This window comes from Zea mays, chromosome 2 (genome assembly GCF_902167145.1).
Source record: "Zea mays cultivar B73 chromosome 2, Zm-B73-REFERENCE-NAM-5.0, whole genome shotgun sequence".
NCBI classification, from domain to species: domain Eukaryota; kingdom Viridiplantae; phylum Streptophyta; class Magnoliopsida; order Poales; family Poaceae; genus Zea; species Zea mays.
In genome coordinates, this window is record NC_050097.1 from 64,230,009 (window position 1) to 64,241,816 (window position 11,808).

Here is an 11,808-nt window from a genome sequence, read left to right on the forward strand (position 1 = left end):
TGCCTACTTCGTCAGAAGAAAAGCTTCGGGAGAAGAAGTTATTTAGTTCCCAAGAAATCTTTCAAGAAATTTAAAATTAAATAGCCAGAGTGCGCTCTACTGCTAGGGTTGAGCGTGAGGGAGGCGAAGCCGAAGGAGCGGAGACTGTTCCTATCTCCGAAGCAATGCAGCGATCCGGATTGGTGACCTCGGAAGGAATCCCCATTGTCGAAACAGAACAGACTGTTGCCGAAACAGAACAAACTGCTACCGAAACAGAACAAGGAGATATTGAGGAAGCTGATTCTGACGATGATTATCATATTGCAGTACCGAGCAAGCCTAATCATTTGGACTTCGAAAAGTCGACTATCTCCAAGGCTGATTTCTCCAAAATGGTGGAGTCGGGCTATTTCAGTGAAAATGAGAAGAAGCTGCTTCGCTTCGGGGGGGAGGAAACTACCCCGAAGCCAGAAAAGGATGAAATAGTTATTTTCAAGAGTTTTCTGAAAGCTGGATTGAGTTTTCCTTTGAATAGAATGATTTCTAATGTGCTGCAAAAGTTTGGGATCTATTTTCACCAACTGACTCCTAACGCCATTGTCAGGCTTAGCGTTTACATCTGGGCTCTCCGAAGCCAGGCGGTGGAGCCGTTTGCCGATAGCTTTTGTCGAGTTCATGAGCTGCATTACCAGACTAAGGCCAGGAAAGATGGATTGCATGAAAATTTTGGTTGCTATAATTTTGCCTATCGGAAAACCATAAGATTTCCTGTGATTAGCTACCGAAGCAAATGGCCGGCAGGCTGGAAGTCAGAATGGTTTTATGTCAAAGTTGACGAAGACAAAGAGAAGCTAGTACAGAGCCCTCTTGAACTGATCTTCGGAGAAACAAGACCCCGTTGCAGAATGACAGCTGAAGGTCCAACTTGGACTGCACTAGCTGAATTCAAAATTATTGCAGAACACATTGGCACTAGAGATTTAGTGCAGGAATTTCTGGCCTTCAGAGTATTTCCAACTATGAAGGAGTGGACTATGCCGAAGCTTAAAGGAGAAAAGAAAGAAGGGGAGCTTGTCCGACTACCCTATTATTATAAGTTTAAGAAATATTTTAAAGCACCCTGCCAAGAATGGCTCGGTACAATTGAAATAATGAGTAACAAAATTCTTGGAAATTACTCCAAAAAAGAGGACCAGCTGATGACAGCAGCCTTTGGCACTCGGCCGAAACGAAGGCTGAACAGGGTGCTTGATGCTATAGGATTTGAATATGCTGATTATGGTCGACTGGGCGGAGATGCTGGAGGCCCGAAGCGAAAAAGAATCGCCAGCGCTACTGATGAAGAGGTCGCCAAGGTAGTCAAAAAGAAAAAGAAAGATTCTGAAAAACTTGGCCCTGAAGAGTTATACCCTGAGCCGAAGGTGGCCACTACAAGAAAGAGAAAAAGTGCATCTCCAGAATCGGAAACGCTGGTTCGAGAAGAAGATACTCCTGCAACGCCTTCTGCTGTTGAAGTAGAAGAGATCATGAAGGTAATGACTGAACCCTTGCCTATCAGGCTAAGTCCGCTGGCACTGGAACTGACGAAGTTTTTTCAGAAGGATAAGGCAGCTTCGGCAGACGAAGGTCCTGCACTACCGAAAAAACGAAGGATTATTCAAATAGCAGATGTAATTCATGGGACACCGTCACCAACACCGGCATCGAAAATTGCCATTGATCAGACTGCGGAAACCACCGAAGCTAAAGCCACCGCAGCCGAAGCCACCAGAGCGGAAATCTTCGAAGCTGAATCTGGCGCAGCCGAAGCTGCCGGGGCTGAAATCGGGGCCACAGAAGATCCGAATCTGGAAGAGACACTTGAAGTTATCGATAACATACTCCTAAAAATGACTGAGGAAGAATCTGTTGTGGCTGTGGCAAGCACAACTACTGAAAAGGGGAAAAAACAAGCTGAAGACATTTTGGAGGAAGAATATTTTGAATTTCAAGATTTACTTGGGCAAGGACTGACAGACACTGAAAAGGCGGAGCTTAAAAAATGTGCCATAGCCTGCGGATACAAGCCAGGGGCTACACTGTTCGGTGGGGTTAACGAAGGAAAACTGAGGTGCCTTCGAAACCGCAGCGAAGCTAAAATTGTTAGAACTCTCTGCAAAAACATTAGCCTGCCGAAGCTAGAAGCGGACCTCTGCCGTTACCAACGACACCATATCGCCGGAAGCTTGCTTTATGCTAATTTCAAGGTAACAAATATTTTGGTTATTTTATTACTATTATTATTATCTTTTAGGTCATTTTCTGACGAAGATCGTTTCGACAGAGCATATTATTAAGTAAGGTTCTAAAAATGCAACAAGATCTCGAAGAAGAGAAGAACAAGGCCGTCATCCAAGATTTAGCTGAAAAAGTTGAAAATAACGAAGCTAATCTGAAAAAGAAAGACTTCACCATCCAAGACCTTGAAATCATGGTTAAAGAGCACGAAGGTGCATTAGAGAAGAAAGATTTTGTTATTCAGACCATGGAGGGTTCTTTGGCTGAAGTCCAAAATGAGAATAGCAACTTAAAGAATGAATTGCTCCAACAGTCAGAAAAATTTGAGCAAGAAAAGAAATATCTTGAAGCAAGGCTGAAAACTGAGGTAGATAAAAATTCAAATTTGCAGAAATCCTTTAAAGATCTTCAAGAGAAATGCTTAAGCTTCGGCAGCCGATGCGTGCAGCGTCTGAAGGGTGTGTTTCATTCTGTCGGAGCCAGCTCTGCAAAATTTACACCTTCAGCTGAAAATCTGTCCAGCACATTAGAATATATTGAAGGCGAGGTTGATGCCCTTGACGAAGTCATTGGTGGGCTTGCCGACTTCTGCGCCCAGGTAGCTTCCCGGGGCACAGCCGCCGCTTTTCTGAAGGCTGGCTGCACGCATGGAAATATTGTGAACAGACCAAACTTCAGCTTGTCTGCATCAGATCTGATAGATATCCCAAGCCTAGCCCAAAGTATTGGAAATAGATTCATGACCCAGATCTGGGTAAGTGGCGGGCGAAAAATGGCAGGTGACGAAGCTCGAAGTCATCTTAAGCCAGTAAGAAACTTATGTTTGTTACTTTTACCTTCTCCTTGAAATTTGCACCTTTCTTATTCTGCTGTTTGATATACGCAGGATGACGAAGCTGAAGAATGATGAAGCTGAAGTTTGACGAAGCCTAGCCTGAAGCTGGATAATTGTTTACAATATACTTTCCTGCAAAAATTCTGGAGAAACTTTTGTAATATAGTTACGGAACAACTTATGTAAATTTGTACATACCTTGTAATATATTTTGTTTCTGCTATCTGTGTACAATCTGCTTTGCTATGGACGAAACTTCTCTTTTGAGCTGAAGGCGAAAAACACCTTCCCTTCTTTTCGTACACAACGAAGCATAAAAATTTTCCTTCGAGTTTCTCCTCATTGCCGAAGCATCTGTGTTTTTGTGCGGTATAATGATGATTCTATATGTCTAAATGCATGTTTATGAATGCAAATGACATGATGAGATGTATTGCACAAATGAATATCAAAACACATATTCAAAAAACCATAATCATAGTCCTTCAGCGTTGACTTTTCGCTGTAAGCCTCCCTTAGGAGCTTCTTCGCCTTTTACTTTCAGCAGAATCAACGCTTATTTTTCGCTGTAAGCCTCCCTTAGGAGCTTCTTCGCCTTTTACTTTCAGCGGAATCAGCGCTTATTTTTCGCTGTAAGCCTCGCTTAGGAGCTTCTTCGCCTTTTACTTTCAGCGGAATCAGCGCTTATTTTTCGCTGTAAGATCTGCATTCCCTTAGGAACGACTTTTGAGCTTCTCCCTGTTTCCTTTTCTTTTTTCTTTTGTATTTACATTTACATTTTTTTGGGGGATATCACTCTCATAAAATTGAAATAAAGAAAATTACATGTTGTGGCCCCATTAAAAACCTTTCTCCCTCTTTGGAAAGGAAAAGGGTGCCACAAAAATGAATATAAAAAATTACATCAAGCTAAACATAATATCGCCGAAGCTCATCCGCATTCCATGATCTAGGAATGTCGTTGCCGTCCATATCCTTCAATCTGTAGGAACCGGGTCTTGACGAAGATACTACCAAAAAGGGACCTTCCCACTTCAGCTGTAATTTGCCAACTGTCTCAGGGTTGGCCACTCTTCGAAGTACCAAGTGTCCTTGTTCAATGTTCTTCAGCTTGACCTTTCTGTCACGCCATTTTATTGTTTCAGCTTGATATTTATTAATGTTTTCCACAGCTTGAAGTCTGATCCCTTCAATAGCATATTTTTCTACAGAGCAATCAACTTCGTCTCCGCCTTCTGCCGAAGCTACTGTCCTTATTGATCCTGCTTTGGCCTCTTATGGGGTTATTGCTTCGTCACCGAACAATAGTTTAAAGGGCGTAAAGCCTGTTGACCTTGATATGGTTGTGTTATGGCTCCACACCACTTTGATTAACTCGTCTGGCCACTTTCCCCTGGGCTGATTGAAGATTGACTTCATTATGCCTGTCATTATAATCCCATTAGCTCTTTCGACAAGTCCATTTGACTCTGGGTGTCGGACTGATGCAAAATGGATCTTCGTGCCAATTTGATCATAAAATTTTCTGAAGGCTTCAGAATCAAATTGTGTCCCATTATCCACAGTAATAGCCTTCGGCACTCCGAAGCGACAAACAATGTTTTGCCAGAAAAACTTTTGAATAGTAAATGAAGTTATTGTGGCTAAGGGCTTTGCCTCAATCCATTTGGAAAAATATTCCACTGCCACTACCACATATCTTAAGTTCCCCTGTGCTGGTGGTAATGGACCTAGCAAATCAAGGCCCCACCTTTGCAACGACCAAGTGGGTTGTATTAATTGAGTTAAAGACGAAGGTTGTTTTTGATCTCTTGCACATTTCTGACAACCTTCGCACTTTTGGACTAAATCCGCTGCATCCGAAGCTGCCTTTGGCCAATAAAATCCTTGGCGAAAAACTTTCCCAAGCAAGGGCCTAGATCCAATGTGAGATCCACACAGGCCTGCATGTATTTCCTTCATTAATTCTATACCTTCGGATCTGGATAAACACTTGAGCAATGGGGAACAGACCCCATGCTTGTATAACTCCCCTTCTATTATGACATATGGTCGAGCTCTTGCTTCTATTCTCCTGTTATAAGCTTCTTCGTCTGAAAGAAAATTACCCTGAAGGAAAGAGATGATCTCAGTTCTCCAATCTTCACTATAAACAGGGGATATGTTAAGGATTGCTCTTTCAAGAAGCTCGACCGAAGGTGCTTTCATTGTTTCAAAAAATACTTCCGAAGGTATAGGCAGCCCCTGGGCTGCTGACTTAGCCAATAGATCAACGTATTCATTTTCTCCACGAGGAATATTTTTGACAGAGAAACCTTCGAAGGAAGCCTCAATCCTTCGGACTGTATCTAGATAATTTTCAAGCTTCGGGTCTCTTGCTTTATAGCTCTTGTCAACATGACCAGAAATAACTTGAGAATCAGTTTTAAGAATGGCCCTTCTGATTCCCATTGCTTTTAACTTCCGAAGACCCAAGAGCAGAGCTTCATACTTAGTGATGTTATTTGTGCAACTAAAATCAAGCCTTGCTGCATAACAAGTTTTAACTTTGGAAGGTGAAACCAACACAACAGCCGCTCCTGCTCCGAAGGTTCCCCAAGACCCATCACAAAACACTGTCCATGCTTCGGCATCTTTATTTGTTTCTTCCTCCTGAGCCCCTGGCGTCCAGTCAGCAATGAAATCTGCTAACGCCTGGACTGAATCGAAGATCTATGAACATAATCAATACAAAATTCATTGAGCTCTGCAGCCCATTTTCCAATCCTTCCAGTAGCTTCTCGGTTTCTCATAATATCCTTCAAAGGTTGTGAAGAAGGAACAATTATGTTGTAAGCTTGAAAATAATGCCGAAGCTTCCTGGAGGCCATCAAAACAGCATACAATACATTCTCCAATTCTGTATAATTTTTCTTTGATAAACTAAGAACCTCGGATACAAAATATATTGGGGCCTGCCTCTTAACTTGGCCTTCAAGCTTCTCCTGGACGAGTGCTGCACTTACCGCTGAGTGCGAAGCTGCCACATATAATAACAAAGGAGCCCCTGGCGTAGGTGGAGTTAATGTTGTTAGATCTATCAAATACTACTTCAGCTCTTCGAAGGCTTTCTGCTGGATTGGTCCCCATTGAAAGACTTCGGCTGACTTCAGCACTTCGAAGAATGGTAAGTTTCTCTCTGCTGATCTGGATATGAATCTGTTGAGAGATGCCAGCCTTCCTGTCAATCTTTGAGCCCCCTTTTTTGTACTTGGTGGTTCCATTCGAAGTATAGCTTCGATTTTACTTGGGTTAGCCTCAATTCTCTTTGTTGAAACTAGGCAACCAAGAAATTTCCCCTTCTTTACGCCGAAGACACATTTTTCTGGATTCAGCTTTAGACCAGCGTGTCTAAAATTAGCGAAGGTCTCCTGTAAATCAGCAATGTGGTTATCTTGCTTCGTGCTTTTTACAATGATATCATCAACATAAGTTAGCACATTCCTGCCTATCTGAGAATGGAGAACCTTCGCTGTCATTCTGCTGAAGCTTCCTCCAGCATTTTTAAGCCCCTCGGGCATCCGAAGGTAGCAATATGTCCCACTAGGGGTTATGAAGCTGATTTTCGGTTCATCCTCCTTCTTCATCCAGATTTGAAGATAGCCTGAATAGCAATCCAGCAAACTCATAAGCTCTGATGAAGCTGCTGCATCGACTAAAGAATCTATCCTTGGCAATGGAAACTCGTCCTTCGGACAGGCCTTATTGAGGTCAGTAAAATCGATACACATTCTCCATTTACCATTGGCCTTCTTCACCATAATAGTGTTAGCCAACCATTCTGGGTATTTTACCTCTCTAATAACTCCGACACTGAGGAGTCTTTTCACTTCATTCCGAGCACCTTCGGCCTTGTAATCAGACATCTTCCGAAGCCTCTGCTTCCTGGGTCTGAAGGATGGATCAACATTGAGCGAGTGCTCAATAACATCCCTGTTAACTCCACAAAGATCATTAGCTGACCAAGCAAAAACATCTTTATTGTTGAACAAAAACCTTATCAAGGCTTTCTCCTGTTCTTCGGACAATTGAGATCCCAATAGCACCTTCTGCTCTGCTATATCTTCACATAAGAGCATGGGCTTCGGCTGGTCAGCCGAAGCAGCTTTTTCCCTTCTGAACTTGTATTGCTCACAAGCTTCAGTTCCATCTATATTATGGATTGCTTTTGAGTCTGTCCAATTTCCTTCGGCCCTTCTGGCAGCTTCTTGACTTCCATGAATAGCAATGGGCCCTTGGTTCGAAGGTATCTTCATGCAAAGATAAGCTGGAAGCAGAATTGCTTCGAAGGCATTAAGAGTACCACGACCAATGATTGCATTGTAAGGGTATTCCATGTCAACAATATCAAACACAACTTGTTCAGTCCTTGTGTTGTTGATAAATCCGAAGGCCACTGACATTGAGATTTTGCCGAGTGCTACAATCTGCCTTCCTCCGAAGCCGCAAAGGGGATGTGTGGCATCAAGAATTTTATCTTCGGGCTCTTGCATCTGTCTGAAGGCCTTAGCAAATATGATATCAGCTGCACTGCCTGTATCAACCAAAACATTGTGGACCAGAAATCCTTTGATAACACAAGAGATAACCATAGCATCGTTGTGTGGGTAATCCTTGAGTTGAAGATCCTCTTGGGAGAAGGTAATAGGAATGTGAGACCATCTTGACTTGATGAAGGGTCCTTGCACCCAGACATGCTGTACCCTTCTTTGTGCCTCCTTCTTCTGCTTCTTGTTGGCTGACTCTGAACATGAACCGCCTGTTATCGGGAGTACCAGCTTCGGAGCCGAAGCAGCTCCATCTTGAATGTTGAACGAAGCCATCAGCTCAGAAAAGTGGAAGTGAGTTCACCGGAGGTGGGCGCCAATGTTGGGGACTTGTTCTCAAATGCTATGAATTAAGAACAAGGCAACATAAAATGTTAAATGTTAATGCCCTTCACCCGCTGAAGCATTATTTCCTCAAGGATTTAATGAACTTCGGACGAAGGTTAAAATGATACAATTACAAAGGTTGTATCTTTGTAATTGAACTCTCAGAGATTATATAAAATAATGCAAAATATAAAGCATTAAAGACAAGTAAATTATGAGTAAACAACATCATTTACATATTATATAAACTTGATGTATTCAAATATAATATTTAGATACATTTATACCTCTGCCTTGGCAAAGAATAATTTCCGAGTGATGCGATTGCAATTACAGGAATGCGTGAATAGTAAAGGAATATTGTTCACTATTTATAGGCACAGGACACAGCCTGTGAGGAATTACAATCATGCCCCTCATAAAAGTTTACAACATTGACTCAGACCTTTATGGACTAAAAGGTCATTCTATCTTTAAGTCGGTTCGACTCTTCATCTTCGGATATGCTGTAATACCGAAGCTTCATGAATGGTGCCTTCGGCGTCACGTACGAGCAGCTTCAGCCGAAGCTGTCTCTTTCTGCAGGACCTTCGACGACGAAGCATGGTCCCAACAGTTAGTGTTTATATTTGGGCTCTCCGAAGCCAAGCAGTGGAGCCATTTGTCGAAGGTTTTTGCCGAGTACACGAGCTACACTACCAAACTAAGGCCAGAAAGGATGGGCTACATGAAAATTTTGGTTGTTACAACTTTGCATATCGGAAAACTACAAAATTTCCTGTGATCAGCTATCGAAGCAAGTGGCCGGCAGGCTGGAAATCGGAATGGTTCTACGTCAAAATTGATGACGAAAAGGAGAAGCTTGTACAGAGCCCGCTTGAACTAATCTTCGGAGAAACCCGACCCCAGTGCCGCATGACACCAGACGGTCCAACCCAAACGGCGTTGGCTGAATTCAGAATTATTGCGGAGCACATTGGCACTAGGGATTTGGTGCAAGAATTTCTGGCTTTCAAAGTATTTCCCACCATGAAGGAATGGGCTATGCCGAAGCTTAAAGGAGAGAAGAAAGAGGGGGAGCTAATCCGACTGCCCTATCATTATAAATTCAAGAAATATTTCAAGGCACCCTGCCAAGAATGGCTCGAAACAATCGAAATATTGAGTACTGAAATTCTTGGAAATTACTCTAAAAAAGAGGACCAATTGATGACAGCAGCCTTCGGCACCCGGCCGAAATGAAGGCTAAACAGAGTACTTGATGCTATAGGCTTTGAATACCCTGATTATGGGCGACTGGGCGGAGATGCTGGCGGCCTGAAGAGAAAAAGAATTGCCAGTGCTGTTGACGAAGAGAGCACCAAAGTGACAAAAAAGAAAAAGGAGATTTCTGAAAAGTTGAGTCCTGAAAAGTTGAGCCCTGAGCCGAAGGTGGCCGCTGCAAGAAAAAGGAAAACTGCATCTCCAGAACCAAAAACGTTGGTTCGAGAAGAAGACACTCCTGCAACGCCTTCTGCTGCCGAAGTAGAAGAGATTATGAAGGTAATGACTGAACCCTTGCCTATCAAGCTAAGTCCGCTGGCGCCGGAACTGACGAAGTTTTTTCAGAGGGACAAAGCAGCTTCGGCAGAAGAAAGTCCTGTACTGCTGAAAAAACGAAGAATTATTCAAATAGCAGATGTGATTCATCAGACGCCGCCACCGGCGACAGTGTCGAAAATTGCTTTTGTCGAGACAACTGAAGCCGAAGGCGCCGCAGCCGAAGCTTCCAGAGTGGAGACCACCGAAGCTGAAACCGGCGACGTCGAAGCTGCTGGGGCCGAAGCTGGGACCACGGAAGGTTCGAATCTGGAAACTATCCTTGAAGTTATTGACAACATTCTCCTGAAAATGGCTGAGGAAGAAGCTGCTGTGGCTGCGGTAACCACTGCAACTGGAAAGGGAAAGGAGCAGATCGATGACACTTCAGAAGAAGAAAGTTTTAACTTTCAAGACTTGCTTGGACAAGAGCTATCAGTTGCCGAAAAGGAAGAGTTGAAAAAATATGCCATATCTTGCGGGTATAAGCCAGGGGCTACGCTATTTGGTGGGGTAAACGAAGGGAAGTTAAGATGCCTTCGGAACCGCACCGAGGCCAAAGTTGTTAGAACCCTCTCCAAAAGCGTTGGCCTACCAAAACTAGAAGCTGACCTCTACAGATATCAACGACACCATATCGCCGGAAGCCTGCTTTATGCTAATTTTAAGGTAACAAATTTTATTATTATTGTTTTATTTATGTTTTAGGTCATTTACTGACGAAGATTGTTTTGGCAGAGTATACTATTGAGTAAGGTTCTAAAAATGCAACAAGATCTCGAAGAAGAGAAGACCAAAACTATCATCAAAGATTTGGAAGAAAAAGATGAAGATTACGAAGCTGTTCTGAAAAAGAAGGACTTCACCATCCAGGACCTTGAAATGATGACTAAGGAACACGAAGGTGCATTAGAGAAGAAAGACTTTGTTATTCAGTCTATGGAAGGCTCCTTGGCTGAGGTCCAAGCCGAAAATAACAGTTTAAAGGATGAATTGCTCAAACAACTAGAAAAATCTGAGCAGGAGAAGAAACGGCTTGAAGCAAGTCTTAAAATTGAGATGGAAAAGAATTCAAATTTGCAAAAATCCTTGAAGGAGCTTCAAGAGAAATGTCTAAGCTTCGGCAGCCGATGCGTGCAGTGGCTGAAGGATGTGTTTCATTCTATTGGAGCCAGCTCTGAAAAATTTACACCTTCAGCTAAAAACTTGCCCAGCACATTAGAATATATTGAAGGCGAGGTTGACGCTCTTGATAAAGTTATTGGTGGCCATGCTGACTTCTGCGCCCTGGTAGCTTCTCGGGGCACGGCTACCGCTTTTCTGAAGGCTGGCTACACGCATGGAAAGATTGTTAATAGGCCTAACTTCAGCTTATCATCATCAGATCTGATAGATATTCCAAGCCTAGCTCGAAGTATCGGAAATAGATTTATGACCCAGATTTGGGTAAATGGCGGGCGGAAAATGGCGGGTGACGAAGCTCGAAGTCATCTTAAGCCAGTAAGAAGCTTATATTTGTTACCTTTACCTTCTCCTTGAAATTTGCACCTTTTTTATTCTGTTCTTTAATATTCGTAGGATGACGAAGCTGAAGTATAAGGAAGCTGAAGTATAACGAAGCTGAAACATGACAAAGCTGAAGCTTGATAATTACTGCAATATTCTTTCCTGCAAAAATTCTGGAAAGACTTTTGTAATATTATTATGGAAAAACTCATGTAAATTTGTACATACCTTGTAATATATTTTGTTTCCGCTATCTGTGTACAATCTGCTTTGTTGTGGACGAAACTTCTTCTTTGAGCCGAAAGCGAAAAACACCTTCCCTTCTTTTCGTTCATAACGAAGCATAAATTTTTTTCCTTTTTCAAAGTCTCTCCTCATTGCCGAATGTGTGATGTGATGATGATTCTATATATGTATAAATGAATGTTTATGAATGCAAATGACATGATGAAATGTATTATGGAGATGAATATTGAGAATGATCCAAATCTTTTCACTTTTCAGCTTCATCGTTTACTTTTCAGTGTATCAGCGTTGACTTTTCGCTGTAAGCCTCCCTTAGGAGCTTCTTCGCCTTTTACTTTCAGCGGAATCAGTGTTGACTTTTCGCTGTAAGCTCTGCATTCCCTTAGGAACGACTTTTGAGCTTCTCCCTACTTTCTTTTCTTTTCCCTTGGCATTTTACATTTACATTTTTTGGGGGATATCACTTTTATA